This window comes from Camelus dromedarius, chromosome 9, assembly GCF_036321535.1.
Source record: "Camelus dromedarius isolate mCamDro1 chromosome 9, mCamDro1.pat, whole genome shotgun sequence".
NCBI classification, from domain to species: Eukaryota; Metazoa; Chordata; class Mammalia; order Artiodactyla; family Camelidae; genus Camelus; species Camelus dromedarius.
In genome coordinates this window covers 50,943,630-50,960,907 of record NC_087444.1, presented here as the reverse complement: position 1 = coordinate 50,960,907, position 17,278 = coordinate 50,943,630, and positions in this window count along the sequence as shown.

The window sequence follows — 17,278 nt, the reverse complement described above, 5'->3', positions numbered from 1 at the left end:
CTTTGTGAATATGGGTAACAATAGTACTTCCTATTGTGAAAATTAATATAGTACCTGGACAGGGTAAATGATCACTAAATATTAGTTATTGTTAAATTTGCAGTATATTTAAAGCTCCATTTTCATGGAAAAGCTTTGTGTGGATTATGCAACCATACTGAACTTGTGGGCCTGGGAGCCCCCTCCAACTGTGTAGATTCCCCCTTGAGGAGAAAGAAGGGGATCTAAAGATGTTGCAGTTGGAAAGGCCAAGGGGGAATGATCTTGGTAGGAGGGATTACCCAAGGTAAAACTCTCAAGGATCTGGGCTGCTGGGGTTTTCCATATGTCTCAGAAATTCAGGCAGGTGTGGTCTCCTGGTGCCCCACCGACGGATGAGTCAGCACAGGGACGAGAACCACTAGGCTCACAGACAGACAACTTCCTGCTCCCCTGGGCTTTTCCCTTGGTGTCCACCCAGCCTGCAGCCTTCCTCCCTCAGGTGGATGACCTGAGATCGGCTGAGGCAGTTCAGGTGGTGATTGTGGCCTTGCAGATAGATTGCACCCAGAGCTGGAGTCAACACAACATGTTATTTCCTGTCTTCTGGGTGCACTCACCTTAAATGGAGTTGCTATTGTTAAGTGATTGGACAGGGCTTTCCCCAGGGCGGTTCCTGTTTGCTCCCAGTCACTTCCCTGGTAGTGATTGTTAACCGCTTAATTGTTAGGGGTGAGAGAAGCTACCTTGAAAAACACACAACAGCTCCTTCCCCTACCACCCCCCCCCAAAAAAACCCACCCTAAAACAACACAAATAGTACATACACACAACCATAAAGGAAAGTTGGGCTATTACACTGTGTTCATAAGTCACTGGGTTGGTATATCACCACAGATACAGCTTTGGGTTTTTTTTGCCCTGTTTAGAAGACTTGTTGGTTCATATCTGGTCAGCGTTTCCCTTTAGGGAACTCTTGAGGTTTCCTCAGTGTAGGGAACAAGGTATGGGGGGTGAGGGGGAGAAATCCCCTTTTAAGAAACTCCCTTGCTTCCTGCAGTTTCTGAACCACAACTCCTTCCGTTGGCTAGCCTTGCCTACCTGGCTGGCCTCACCACCCAGGACGATTGACACCAGGGATGAGGCCTTCATGGTGTCTATATTCCAGACACTTTACCTATTTTTTTCCCTAATCTCCATAGCTACCCTATGAGAGAGTGTTGTGGGATAACCCATTTCCCCTTCTCGTATTTTCATGGCTGTGGGTGGGGGATGGATTCCCACTCTTTTCTCCAGCAGGGCTGACCCCGGAGGAAAACATGCCACTACCGGCTGTCTCTTACCCACTCTCCCCCAGGGCAGGAGGAGGACTTCTCTCTGATGCCACCGACGACGGCTGACCGGCTGACTTTCCGAGAAGGACCAGTGCTAGGTTGGGCCACCCTGCCCCCAGAGTGGGTGTGTTATTATCTGCTGTCTGCGGTCGCCCACTGTGTCAGTGACTGCGTGAAGTATTTTTGCCTCAGCCACATCCTCCAGGCAGCTTCGTCAGTAATAAAGATGAGACTTTGATCTCTACCTGTCTGACACCTTCTTTTATTTCTCAGTTCTGAATGCAGGAGGGGCATAAAAAGTGTTTATTGGCTTCCTAAAACTTCAGCAGTGGTTGCTATTTTTATCATTCCTATTTTAAAGATGAAGAAAGAGAAGCATGGAGAAGTTCTAGAATGTTCCACAGAGCTGGTAAGTGAGGCGGTAGGAATATACATTCGAATCCCGGCAGTCTGACCCTGTGCTGAGTGCTCCTGTGTGCTGTATGTGCAACTGGTCCCGTTTTCTGCCCTTGTGCACAGGCAAGCGAGAGATCGTTCTGTTCTTGTGACCAACCCCCTAGTGCTTGGGCCCTCCTTGCCTTGGGATGCTGTCAAAACCAGACAGACTGGCACACGTAATATTGCTTGACACACCCAATCAATGTGATAAACAGACCCAAGTTGGCGTATCCTCCTGGGTTCTTTGTTTTTGGTGTAATAACACTGAGGGCTTTAGAGTAAGAAACAGGAATCCAACTGTGCTTCGGCCACACACAGAGTGTAATACATTTGCAAACTGTCCTTTGTCTCTTATCTCCCTTGTCACTAGTCCAAGTCACCATCATCTCTCCCATCGAGAAGTGTGGGATCTCCCCCACATTCTTCATGGTGTCTCTCTAAATTTCAGAAGTTACAACTGCTATAAGGTTGGCAGAAATTATTTACAAGTGTCGATGCTGTGGCCAGAGTAATCGTCTCAAATTAGAAATTTTACCTGTTAATATCTTGCTTAAGACCCTCCAAGAGCTCCCCCTTATGCTGAGAATAAAATTCAAACTCTTCCTTGGTTTGCAGCACTGTTTACCCCACCTCTACTCCTCCCTCCACCGGGCCCAGCTTGTTCTGCCTGAGGTTTATTCACAAGCTGTTTTTTCCTCCAGCTTTCTTTTTACTTTGTTATCTCCTGCCCATGCATTAGATCTCAGTTCAGGAGTGACTTGTTCAAAAATTCATTCACTGGCCCCCTCTGTGAGTCAATTCCCTTGTTCCCGGCTTGTGGGGGCTCTGTGGCCCCCTCGCTCATAGCACTAGGGCCAGTTTTACATGTACTGGTGTGATATGGTTGGTACCTGCCCATCACCAGATGTCATCAGAACTTCAGCCCCTGGGGGCCAGCGACCTGGGACTGGACTGAGCTAGAACTACACCACGAATGGAGAGCAGGCCGGTATAAGCCCTTCAATGGCTGGAGTGTGTGCCAAGGCAGAGAAGCACCTGCAGGGACTGTGGGGTTGGAGCCTTCAGAACCTGGTGGGCCAGTTACAGATTTTGTGTTTCATCTTAAGCGCAGTGGGAAGCCTTCCCAGGTTTTTAAGCAGCGCATGCACTATTTATTTTATGCTCCAAGGTCTCTCTCCCTTTCTTGGGGGAGGAAGCATGGCAGGGACTGGAGCAGACCTGGGAAGAGCACTTAAGGTTATTGTTCCAGGAGAGAGATGATGGAGCTTTGGACCAGGGACGTAGGAGTGGAGACAGAGAGGGGAAATTTTTTTTTAATTGAAGTATAGTTGATTTACAATGTTGTGTTAATTTCTGGTGGACAGCATAGCAATTCACTAATACATATATATGTATTCTTTTCCATTATAGGTATTACAAGATACCGAATATAATTCCCTGTGCTATACAGTAGGACCTTGTTGTTTATCTATTTTATATATAGTACTTAATGTCTACAAATCCCAAACTCCCAATTTATCCCTCCTCACCTCCCCTTTCCCCACTGGTAGCCATAAGTTTGTTTTTCTCTGTCTGTGAGTCTGTCCCTGTTTTGTAAATAAGCTCATTTGTGCCCCCCCCCTTTTTTTAAGATTCCACATGTAAGTGACATCATACGGTATTTTTTCTCTTTCTGGCTTATTTCACTTAGTATGAAAATCTCCAGATCCATCAATGTTGCTGCAAATGGCATTATTTTATTCTTTTTTATGGCTGAGTAGTATTACATTGTATACATATACCACAACTTCTTTATCCAGTCATTTTGTCGATGGACATTTAAGTTGCTTCCATGTCTTGGCTGTTGTAAATGGTGCTGCTGTGAACATTGGGGTGCATGTATCTTTTCAAACTAGAGTTCCTTCTGGATATATGCCCAGGAGTGGGAGGGAAATTTGATAGGGATTTTGGTGGTAGCATCTTGACATTAAAGTACAGGGGGCTGGTTTACCCTTAGCTGCAGGAAAACCTTGGCACTTCTGCTGCTTCCCGTCATGTATTTTTCTCCCTTTACAATTCCTTTGCATTTTTGTCATCTATGCTATTGAAAATCCTCTAACAATTCAAACTGCTACAACTGTTGCAATACTGAGAGTTATTTATAAAACTCAGTCATCTTAGGTGGGAACACAGTTTCTGGGCTAAATGCTACTCCAAGGATTGCCTGCTTGCCAACTCCCAGATGCTCCTAATTCACAGTATTTTCCATCACCCTTGACATTAGGGTTTCTCAGCAGTGGCACAGTCGACATTTGGGCAGATAATTCTTTGTTGTGGGGCTGCCCTGTGGGTTATAAGATGTTTGGCAGCATCGCTGGCCTTACTCACTAGATGCCAGTAGCACCTCCCACCCCAATTGTGACAACCACGAAAATATCTCTGGATATTACCTAATATCCCCCGAGGAAGCGGGGGATTAACTCTCCCCACCCACACCAGAAGAACCGCTGGTCTACACAACAGGTTCAGAGAAAACCCAGTCCCTGGATCTGAGCTGGTTGGAATTCAGAGTCTGTCTCCTCATCCCTTCTGCATCCTCCCTGTGGGCCACACACACGCATCAAGTATAATGAAAGCTCCCTGTTGTTCCCTCTGATTTGCTGTCCTGTCTATATTGGATGTGAAACAACACAGGTTAAGAGGGTCCTGGTCAGTTGTGTGACCACCAGGTAAGTGACTGGGCAACTGGACACCTGTTGCCCATCACTGCTTCTCATCAGCCTATCTGTGGAACACATTCTTGCCAGGTCTGCCTGTCTTTAAAGCCCAGCTTAAGTCTCACTTCTTCGTGAATCCTTGGCCTGCTCAACTTCCTGTGGCTGGTGAGGGCAATTAAATGACTGTTTGATTGGTTGATTGATTGACTCATTCAACAAATATTTACTGAGTACCTACTATGTGTCAGGCATTGTTCTGAGTCCTGGGAATATAGCCTTAAACAAAGCAAAGTATTTGCTCTCATGAACTTCCTAGAAGGGAAGAGACAATAAATAAATATGTCAGGGAGTAACTGTTGGGGTTTCGAGGGCTCAATATGCTATTCCCCATCTGTGGAAGGTAGTCTTCAAAGGTGGCCTTTCCCTTCCTGTATGTGCAGACTGCTTTTTACATCAAACATCTGGGCGGGCTCTGTGACTGCTGCCCGGTAGGATTCAGTAGGAGTGCTATTCCCAAGTTTCTGAGACCAACTTTTAAGAAGACTGTTAGTTTCTACTTCTTTCCTCTTGGAACACTTGCTTGTGGGACAGTCCTACTTGGAACCTAGTTGCCATGCCAAGAGGAAACCAATAACCATGTGGAGGAGAACCAAGACCCCCCACACCCCCTGCTGACAGCCCCAGACGAGCTCCCAGCTTGTGGCCAGCACCAAATACCGGCCATGTGAGTGAGGCCATTTTGTACTTTCCAGCTGATCCAGCATCCCAGCTGACAACTTGGAAGCGAAAGAACTATCTGGTCAACCCACAGACTCATGAGAAATAGTAAATCATTAAGTTAAGCTACTAAGTTTTGGGTGATTTGTTATACAGCAATAGATAAGAAACACATCTAAATTCATAACCAATTGGCAGGCCAACATAGGAGCCAGACAGAAATTTAAAGTAATAAGTGATAATGTCGAATGGGGCATGCGGCTAGTTAATTCTTTACTCATGAACTAGACAGAGTCCAGTGACTAGTACAGCTGGATACTCTTGGGCCTTCTCTTCTTCCCTTTCCCTCCTGGGCTGATGGGGAGGCTCCTTTCATGAAACAGGAATTTGCTCTCTGCACAAAGCCTGGCTCCCCAAGAAAAGGAGGGCGAGCTGAGCGTGATCAGTTTCTTTTCCCAAACTCATAGTCAGATAACTCAATCCTCCCACAGAGAACGGGTAGGGAGGCTGAGAGAGATGGTCTGGCTGGTCTCCCTCCACAGGGAAATATGAAGGATGAAGAAGAGCGTGCCAACAGTGACAAAGATTCTGCAAAGGAGAAGCTGTGTTTGCACAGGCTGGACAGGGAAGGCCTCTCTGACATTTGAGCAGGGACCTGGATGGGGAGCTGAGGGGACACCTGGGGAAGAGCTTCTAGGCAGAGAGGGGGTTAGCGTGTTTGCAGAGCAGCACGGAGGCCTGTGTGCCTGGAGCTGGGGGGTGGGCAGTGAGGAGAGGGGAAGGGATTGCCGTTGAAAGGTGGGCAGTGGAGAACACGTGGGCCTGGCGGACCTGGGAGGGATGTCAGACTTTATTTTATATGTGATGGGAAGTCATCAGAAGGTGGTCAACGTTCCTTGATAGATACAGCCTCCGAATCACAGAGGCTAGGGCTTCAGCGCCTGGTGGTCAGGCTTCCTGTTGTGGGAGGTGTGGCTGAGCCAAGGTGAAGGGGCGGCAGGGTTTATGTGCATTGGTGAGGCCGCTAAGCTGGGCTGGGGTGCAGGGAGGGGACTCCAGGTGTTCAGTCGTGTGCACTGCGATCGGGTCTAGATCGGGTCCAACACCTGGCTGGTTTCAGACCCTTTCAGAAAAGAATGGCCAAACAAAAGTCATCTGCTTCATGGGACCTCTGAGCTGAGCCACTTGGGCAGTGGAATTTCAGACAACAAACTTCGTGGGTGTCTATGATGTTCAGGGCATCCGAAAGGCACGGGCAAGGGTGGGAGGGAGGGCAGTGATGACTAAGGTGGGCTCTGCTTGCTTTCCTGGAGGAGGAGAAGGAAGGTGATGTCTCTGTAATGACAGGTAGGATGCTGTCACCACCACAAGGGAGTGCTGAGGGGCGGTCAGAAGAGGCAGAGGGCGCGTAGGAGGAGGGACTTGGCTGAGGTTGCTGTGGCATGGAACATACGCTATACAAACATACGTGTATGTTATAATTGCTGCTTTTCCACCTACGTGCATGTGTAACCCTAGATGAGGAACTGGCTATGCACCCAGCACTTACAACAGTAGGTGTGCGGCAGATTACTGATTGGCTGACTACACGAATGATCCTGTTTAGCTCCCACAATCAACTCTGAAGTAAACATGATGCTTGTTTTACTGATGAGGAAACTGAGACTTAGGGAGGTTAAGGAACTTGTCTGAAGTCTTCACCGCGAGGAAGGGATAGAGGCAGAACTGGCCTAGCAGGTATGCAATATTAAAGACTTCTCTGCCAAAGCAGGAGGGTGGGGGCATGCCTTGGTTCCCCTCCAACTCTCTGGCAGGGTGATGTCTAAGGACCTCTTCACCCTGAGATGCTATCTTGTTTTCCATAAGAGCTCCAGGGTGGGGCAGGCTCACAGAAACCAGGTCTCCACCCTTTTCCTGCAGCTTTCCAGAGTCAAAAATAACTTGCAGTTTCCGGAAGTATGTGCATCCTGCAGAAGGGACATGGAATATCAGACAAGGTTCCCTTTGTTCTACGACGGGGTAAAAAACGTAGTTGCCCCTCTGCCACTCCCCTCCCTTCTCTTCCATCTCCTCCTGTGGTCCCAGTCAGAATTCCTGGGAGAGCTTGTGCTGGAATCCTAGCTTTTCCTAAAGTGTAGTAAGCACACCACGAATGGTATGGCAAACAATTTTGACTGGGAAACAGCCCAACTTTTAAGGACTTGTAATTGTTATGTATTTATTTTTACAGCCCTGTTTTGGCAAGAAATAGCGAGCTTCCAGTTATTGTACAAAAAAAAAAAAAAAGATGTTTCCTTTATGATTACATTTAGCTTTAAAAAGTGAGTTAAGAAAAATGTTAACTGAAGAATTACTCGGGTGGTGTGTAGATATGGCCAGAATCAGGAAGGGGGCATAAAGGACCCAAGTGTGGGAAATACTCCTCTCCATTCAGAACCCATTACACCGTCCTGAATGGAGGAGTATGCTAATACCGGCAAATCTTTTGGAGGAGCCACGTCTGTGGGTCTAAGGGCTGGCTCTAGGCTGGCCCAAGAACCGTCGGGTCGGAAGTCATGGCTCTTCCCTTCTTGCGTGAGCCTCCCTGCTCTGGGCCAAGTTCCCCTTTTCTGCAATGAGGAGGTTCCGGCCGTTCCAGCTGACTCATTCTTTCAGCCTCCTGCTAGTTCTAGAGCTTAGACTGGGTGACCGAGTGTGACGGGAAACGATTTCACGTTGCACGTGCACACTTGCTCCCTTATCAAATATTCATCGACCCCCTCCTAGCACCGGACACCTCTGCTCTCTCTAGGAAAGTCTGTGACTCAAGGCCTCCTTGTCTCGTTCACCAAAGCCCAGGGCGCCACCTGCTGTCCCCATGGCGCCAGTGCAGTCTCCGATTTCGAGCTCCCTTCATCTGGGAGTGGGAGGGAAATCCCTGGGAAATGTAGAGACAGATCTGTTGGGGCAGGTGGCAAGGCCTAAAGGGGATGCAAAGTAAATGGATCTGTGTGATTGGGAGAAAAACCTCCCACGGATGGACCGGGAATCGGAGGGAACCGAAGGAAAGTGGGTAGCGACAGCGGCAGCCCAGTCTCTGGCCCCCACCCCCAGCGCCCCAACTCCTCCACCTAGTGGAGCCTTGAGCAAAGAGCGCAAAGTCCTGTTCAGTTTTGCAGCTGGAGGGGGTGCCACGCGGGAGCACAGACTCTCCACCTTAGGTGTTCTCTTGCTCTGGTCTGTCTGAGTTAAGGAGGAGGAGGAGGTTAGAATAAAGTGCTGTGGTCCCACCAGTAGATTCTGGGGCATTGTGTTTGGAATGGGGCCCTGAGGGCATCCCCCTGTGATTCTCACACTCCAAAGGTTGCACACCACTGCTCTGGCCTGAAAGGCAGTCCTTTGTCCAGGCTTCTTCTGGGTGCAGTGAAAAAATATGTGTGATTGTGGACTGGGAGCTTACTTCCGGCTACGTACTACGCCTGTGGCTTTATGAGAATTCTCGTTTAACGCTCATCACTGCCCTCTGAGGGGGACACCATCTTTCTGTACATTTTAAAGAGACTGAGGCTTAGAGGATTACTTGACTTGCCCCAGACCAGTAAATGACACGGACAGGATTGGAATTCGGTTCATCCTGATTTCAAAGCATGTGTTCTTTTTTCCTACCTCTTTCCATCACCACAGTTCCCTTTATTCCTATCATTTGGGTGTATTGATTTTAAAGTTCATTTTAAAAATAGGCGATACAGGTATGTGGTTCAAAAATTTAAAGAAAAGTGCTAAAACATATTCAGTACCACTGCACAGCAATGTCAATACACTTAACACTCCTGACCACTGCACTTGAAAATGTAAAGATGGTGAATTTCATGTTGTGTGTGTGTGTGTTTTTTTAACCACAATTTAAAAAAAAAGGCATTCAGTAAAAGAATTCTCTTTTGCCTTTGTTCTCTGTCTGTCTGGTGACCTCTCACCATGGGTAACCATTACTATTAGTTTTACATGGATCTTTCCCTTTTTAAAACTATACACAAGAAAATACAAATATTCTCCCTACTCCCTTTTGCAGAGTAACAAACTATCCATACTAATCTGCATCTTGTTATTTTTAAAAAAATTTTAATAGACTTTATTCTTTTAGAGCAGTTTCAGGTTCACAACAGGATTGAGTAGAAAATACAGAGTTTGTACATAGCCCTCCACACCCACACATATCTACTCCCCTACCCTCCACATCCCTCATCAGTGTGGCATATTTGGTACAATCGATGAACCAACATGGGCACATTATTACCAACCAAAGTCCATAGTTTGCATCAGGGTTCACTCTAGATGTTGTACATTCTATGGGTTTTCACAAGTGCATAATGTCATGTAGCCACCACTATAGTATCATACCGAATAATTTTATTGCCCTAGAAATCCCCTATGCTCCATCTACTCATTCCTCCCTCCGTCCCTCTCCTGAAACCCCTGGAAACCACAATCTTTTTATTGTTTCTGTAGCTGTGCCTTTTCCAGAATGTCATTTGGTTAGAAGTGTACAGTTTGTAGCTTTCTCAGACTGGCTTCTTTCATTTAGTAATATGTCTTTTAAGTTTCTTCTATGTCTTCCATGGCTTGATATATCTTTTTTTTTTTTTTTTACTGCACATGTATTCTTTAATTTACATCTATGTACTGCTCATTTGTTCTAAGAACGTTTAGAGCTTTAGTTTTTTTAAACTTATATAATTCTCAAAGGTATAAAGCTAACCACAAAATAAGAATTAACTCAAAAAGATACATATACCCTGCTATTAACAGCAACATTAATTATGATTGCCAAGATATGGAAGCATCCTAAGTGCACATCAATAGTTGAATAGATAATGGAAATGCAGCATGTTTATATTTATATGTAATGGAATACAACTCACCCATAAAAAAGAAGGATATTTTGCCATTTGCAGCCCTTCATTCACTTTTTTTTTTCACTTCAAAAACCAGAATTTTATAACTGGCAGAGACATTTCCATTACATTAAAAACAACAAAATACTTAGAAATAAACTTAACCAAGGAGGTTACCTATACTCTGAAAACCAAAATAACACAAAGAAATGGAAACATTTCTTGTGCTCTTGGATTGGAAGAATCAACACTATCAAAATGGCCACACTACCCAAAGCAATTCACAGATCAAACACAACCTCCATCAAAATACTTGCGACATTCCTCACAGAACTAGAGCAAACAATTCCAAAAATTATAAGGAACCACAAGAGACCCTGAACATCCAAAGCAATCTTTTGTAGGTCCCTTTTTTTCCTTCTCTTTCTTCTTTTTGTTCTCTTTTCTTCTGGTTTGGTGACTAGAGAAGGTCCTTCAACATTTGTTGTAAAGCTGGTTTGGTGATGCTGAGATCTTTTAGCTTTTGTTTATCTGTGAAGCTTTTGATTTCTCCATCAAGTCTGAACAAGAGCCTTGCTGGATAGGATGTTCTTGGTTGTAAGTTTCCCCCTTGCATCACTTTAGATATATTGTGCCAATCCCTCTGGCCTGTAGAATTTCTGCTGAAAAATCAGCTGATAACCTTATGGGAGCTCCCTTGTGTGTTATTTGTTGCTTTTCACTTGCCAATTTTAATATTTCCTTCTTACCCTTAATTGTTGTCAACTTGATGACTATGTGCCTTGGTGTGTTCCTCTTTGGGTTGATTCTGTGTGGTACTGTCTGCACTTCCAGGACTTGGGTAACTATTTCCTTTCCCAAGTTGGGGAATTTTTTGGTTATTATCTCTCCAAAAATTTTCTCAGGTCCTTTCTCTCTCTCTTCTCTTTCTGGGACCCCTATAATGTGAATATTAGAGCGCTTCATGTTATCCCAGAGTTCTCTTAAACTATCCTCATTCCTTTTTTTTCTTTTTTCTGTTCAGAAGTAGTGATTTCCACTAATCTATCTTCTAGCTCACTGATCTGTTCTTCTGCCTCACTTAGTCTATTCTTGGTTCCTTCTAGTGTGTTGTTCATTTCACTGATTTTATTCTTCAACTCTGTTTGGGTATTCTTTATATTTTCCAACTCTTTGCTAAAAACTTCACTCTGTGCATCTATACTCCTCTTGAGTTCTCTGAACATCTTGGCCATCATTACTTTAAACTCTTTCTCAGATAAATTATCTATCTCCTCATCACCTATTTCTTCTTCTGGGATTTTATTTTGTGCCTTGGCCTGGAAGATATTCCTTTGCTGCCTCATATCTTCTATCTTTATATGTGTTTGTGGATTCCTTCCACAGGCTTTGGGATTACTGTTTTCTTATTTCTAGTATCTGCCCCTGGTAGATGGGGCTGGACTAGAGGCTTATGCAGGTTTCCTGGCAGGAGGGGCTGGTGCCTGCCCACTGCTGGGTGATGCTTGGTCCTGGACCTCTGGTGGGTAGGGCTGTGTCTAGAGGCCTTTGTGGCTTAGGAAGTCTGCTGATGGGTGTGGCTGTGTTCCCACCCTGTATGTTGTTTGGCCTGAGGCTTCCCTGTGGGATGTTGGGTTGGGCTAGGTCTTGGTGCTAATGATCCAATCAAGATGTCAGCCTCCAGGAAAACTCATGTAGATTAACACTTCCAGAATGTCCACCACCAGCTTTTATGTCCCCTGAGTGAGCTGCAGTCGTCCCCTATGTCCCCAGGAGACCCTCCAAATCCAGCAGGCAGGCCTGGCCCAGGTTCTTACAAAATCGCTGCCTCTGCCCTTGGACCTGGTGCGTGTGAGTTTCCATGTATGCTTCTCAAGCGAATGGAGTCTCTGTTTCCCCAAGTCCCGTGAGGCTTCCGGAACCAAGCCCCCTGGCTTTCAAAACAAGATGCCGGGACCCGTGCTGGGGAGCCTGGCGTGGGGCTTAGATCTCTCACTCCTGTGGGAGGAACTTCGTGACTTAACAAATCTTCAGCTTGTGGGTTGCCCACGCCGCGGGTATGGGGCCCGATTATATCGCAAGCACGCCCCTCCTAACGTCCTGCTGTGGTTTCCTGTTTATGTTTCCAGGTGCAGAAGGTCTTTTTTGCTAGGTTCCAGTCTTTTTTTGATGGTTGTTTAGCAGTCACTTGTGGTTTCATTGTAGTCGTGAGGAGAGGCAAGCTCGTGGTCATACCACTCCACCATCTTGACTGGAGCTGTGTCTGCATCTTTTTACTGTCATGAGACACTGTATCTTGGAGATCTTTCTATATCAGAACATTGAGAGCCCCTCATTTCTTTTAAAAATTAATTAAAATTTAAAAATTAAGATATAAATGACATATACCATTATAGGAGTTTCAGGTGTACAACATAATGATTCCATATCTGGAAACACTGAGACACAATCACTCCTGTAAGTCTAGTTAACATCTGTCACCTTACATAGTTACAGAAATTTTTTACTTTTTTTTCTGTGATAGGGACTTTTATTATCTATTGTCTTAGCAACTTTCAAATATTCAGTACAGTATTATTAACTAGAGTTGTCATGCTGTACATTATAGCCCTATGACTTATCTATTTTATAACTGGAAGTTTGTACCTTTTGACCCTCTTCACCCATATTTTCCACCCTCCCACCCCTGCTCTGTATCTATGGGTGTAGTTTTTGTTTGTTGTTTTTTTATTTGTCTTTGACTTATTCCATTAGCATAATACCCTCAAGGTCCATCCACGTTGTCACAAATGGCAGGGTTTCTTTTTTTTTTAAAATAATTGAATAGTATTCCATTGCGTGTGTGTGTGTGTGTGTGTGTGTGTGTGTACGTGGGTGTATATATATATACACACCACATCTCCTTTATGCATTTATCCACCCATGGATATTTAAGTTATTTCCACGTCTTGGCTATTGTTTAATAATGCTGCACCTTATTTCTTTTGTTAGTGGCTAGAGTAGCTCATTGTATAAAGAGCGTAGTTTCTCTCTCCAGCCCCCTGCTGTTGGGCATTAAGATTGTTTCCAGTCTCTGGAAGAACTAACAGCCAAAGGAGCCCACTCAACTGAATTGTGACCACAAAGTAAAATGTATTGTTTAGACTCACCCTTGAATATGGACAGGCACACATTCGAGACACCGCTCTCCCTCAGTAAATTCCACTGTTCCCCACCCCAGTGCCGGAAGGGATCGTATGCCATATGGAGTAGCTGGTGTGTATTTAGGAGCCTTAGGTCTCAATCAAGTGTCTTTACACATTGCAGTCACTCACGCTGTAGTCAACTCACATCATGAGAGCCTTTTGGCACAGAGGGCCCAGCAGAGCCCCAGCTCCCCATCTCATGCCCTCTCTGGCCTTGTTGGATGGGGTGGTGGATGGAGTCACTCAAGGTATTATATTTCTTTGGGGAGGAGGACACGTACAAATGGATTAATGTAAATTGCAGGCTGTGGTGCTGGATATCGCCTCTTGCTGTGCTGCATGGCGGTGGTCACTCCTCGTGGGCTCTGATGGCCCCTCCATCAGCACTTTCTCCCACTGTCCCTCATTAAACTGTGAGCTCCTTAAAGCCCAAAGTGGAGACTTTGTTGTTCCTGCAGTTCTCACAGCCTTGAAAGTATGCCCTGGGTGCAGGCAGTGCCTGGGCACTGACCCTGTGCTAGATGCCTGCTAAGTGCCTTATTCAATTACCTCACTTAATCCTTGTAACAACTCCCTGCAGTAAGTGCTATTGCTATTCTCAGTCTTGAGATGAAGAAAATGAGGCACAGAGAGGTCAGGCAACCTGTCAAAGCCACACAGCTCCTATGCGGCAGAGCTGAGACTGTGAGTCCAGGCAGTTTGGCTCCAGAATCTGCCATCTTCACCTCTTTGCTCTGCTGTCTCTTTGTGGGCCTTCCTCTTTGCGCTGGAAAGTGAGGGAGGAAAGCTGGATCCTGTTGACTTTAACATTCGCTTTAACAAAAGTGTATTGTGAGCCCTGGCTCTTCTATGGATTAGCTGTTATGTTAATGTTTTTGTTTCTCATCCATAAAAAAAGGGCAACAGTACTGATTGCTTGGGCTATGGTGAGGGCTCAGTGAATTCGTACACATAAGGAGCTTACAGATAGTAAGCACTCAGAGAGCATTGCTGCTTCCATTCACCAGGCAATGGGCCAGGTCTTGAGGCTCTTGGTACTCAAGGTATGATGGACCAGCAGCATGAGCATCACTTGGGAGCTTGTTAGAAATGCAGAACCCCAGGCCCCTCCCCAGACTAGCTGAATCAGAATCTGCATTTTAGCAAGATGTGTTTTGCATTTACCTTAAAGTTCAAGAGGACTCTGCTCACTGGCAGTGACTTTCACCCTTCTCCATCAGACCTCCAGGCTCAACTCCCGAGCCCCCAGCACGGTGTGTGGGGTGGGGCCTGCCAACCTAGTTTTATCAGCTCCTTCAGCCTCTTCTGAAGCTGGGGGGGCCAGCAAGGCTTGGGGACCCAGCTATGAGCCCACAGAGATGAAAGAATGAAGCAGTTTCTGAATTTCATTTTTTCGTTTTCTTTTCTTTTTGTTTTAGTTTCTGAATTTTTGACGTGACAGGGCACACGTTTTGGCTAAAGCACCCAGACTTTTTATCTATTTCTGAGTCTGCCTTTCATCCTTGCCCAACTTGGCATTTTGAGAAATGTAGCTTTAGTGAGGCAGGAAGGGAGGGAGGCCAGAGACAAGAGTGCCACCCTGTGGCCAGAGCCTGGCATTACCGCCCAAAACGCCGCTGGTGGGGATAAGGACTGACTTCGGTCTGTGATAACAGGGCAGTGATAGCTACATCTTATTGAGCCTTTCTTATACGTTAGACACTGTGCCAAGCCCTCCTCAGTTTTTAGTTTATCTAATACTCACAACAAGAGTATGAAGTAGATACTATTGTTACCCCCATGCTGGGGCGCTGGGAAAGCAGAGATGGAGAGAGATGAAGGGATTTGCTGAGTCCCTGGGAGGTGAAGGCTGGAGCTGGGAGGGAACTCAGGGAAGCCTGGCTCCAGAGCAAACAGTTCTAACAGTTTTGATGTATTTCCTCCGTAGCAAGAGAAGGAGGCCCTTCTGGTGTAGATCCCCAAATTTTAGATTATTTTTAGACCTGTGCTTTTAAAAAAAATTGAAGTATAGTTGATTTACAATGCTGTGCTAGTTTCAAGTGTACGGCAAAGTGATTCAGTTATACGTGCATATTCTTTTTCAGATTTTTTTCCATCATAGGTTATTCCAAGATATTGAATGTAGTTCCCTGTGCTATACAGTAGGTCCTTGTTGTTTGTCTGCTTCATATATAATAGTGTGCATCTGTTAATCCCATACTGCCAATTTATCCCTTTCCCTTCTTCTGTCTCTGGTAATCATAAGTTTGTTTTCTATGTCTGTGAGTCTGTTTCTGTTTTGTAAATAAGTTCATTTATACTATTTTTATTTTGATTCTACATATAAGTGATATCATGTATTATTTGTCTTTCTCTTTCTGACTTATTTCACTTACTATGATAATCTCTGGATCTATCCATGTTGCTGCAAATGGCAATATTTCATCCTTTTTTATGGCCGAGTATTATTCCATTGTATAAATATACCACATCTTTATCCAGTCATCTGTAGATGGACATTTAGGTTGCTTCCATGTCTTGGCTATTGTAAATAGTGCTGCTATGAACCTTGGAGTGCATGTATTTTTTTGAATTAGAGTTTCGTTTACCTGCTGGTGAGCATTTGGGTTGTTTCCAGTTTTGGCTAATATGAGAGACACTGCCATGAACAATCCTTGTTTAAGATTTCTTGTGGCTGTATACTTCCATTTCTCTCAGGGAGATACCTAGGAGTGGGATTGCTGAGTCATATTATAATGGGTCATCTTTAAGGAAAGTGCCAAACTACTTTTCAAAGTAACTTTGTCTTTTTACGTTTCCACTAACAATGAGAACTCTGGTTGCTCCACGCCAATACTGATGCTTGATGATGTCAGTCTTTTTAATATTAGCTATTCTATAGGGTGTGTGGTGGTATCTCTTCATTTTGATTTTAATTTGGACTTTCTTGATGGCTAATGATGTTGAGTATCTTTTCATACACTTTTGGACCATTTATATAAGTCTTCCTTTGTAAAGTGTCTACTCACATATTTTGCTCATTTTTAATTGGGTACTGTCTTATTATTGAATTGTGAGCTGTTTTTATTTTTTAAATTTATCTGGATGCCAAACCTTTTGCAAATACATGTATTATGAATATTTTCTCTCACTCTGTAGCTTGCGCTTTCATTTTCTTTATGATATCGTTAGAAGAGCAGGAGTTAAGTTTTTTTTTGCTAAGTGGATTTTGAAGATTTTATTTTTGCGTTTTCTTTTGGTGATGCGAAGCAGGAAGGCTATTTATTTGTTCACGTAACATGCCCTAGTCCCCAGTCTTGCTCTGACCCAGTCCCCTTTGCTGTGAGTGTTTCACCACACTGCATGGGAGGGATCCATCTGTCCCCCTGACTTGCTCCCAGTCAGTCATGCCAGCCAGGAAGTGCCTTGGCCCTGACATCTCAGATGAGGAGCCTGCCGAAGGAGAGGGGCCAGAGCTAAATCCTGGGTGAGCAAGGTAGGCTTGTGTCCCTGCTGGGGCCCTACCTTTGCAATATCTGACACTGTGAATCTAAATAGAAACACCCTCTTCTTTTTCTCTGTAGCACTTATGCTGGTTTGTAATCTTACCTTGGTGGGCTTACGTATCTGTCTTTCCTACCTGACTGTCTCTGAGGGCAGGGATCTTGTCTGTTTTAATGTCCAAGAATTTGCAAAATACTAGTGACTTTCAGAGCCCTGCTTGCCCATTACTGTGGGAGGAAGGCAGACGGTTCCCATTCTCAGGGTCCGCAAGGAGTGCTGACTCGTGCCTGAGAAGGGTCCCTCGTGGCTCTCTGTTCCTAGCCCAAGGTAAGTGTGCTTGTCCTCTATGGGCAGGAGGCTGGGAGAACCCCACCTCTTGGCCATGTGCCTAGGGTCCTGGCCTTTGAAAACCCTGATTTTCATCTTTACCTTCTTACTTCTGTTGGATCCTCTGCTGGACTGTCAGGTGATGTCTGGAAGGGTCTCATTACACCCATTCGGTCCCTCCTCCTATCCTCTGTCCCCTCTCTTCTTCCCATCTTTCTTCTGGGGGTCTTTTCCCGCCCCACCTACTC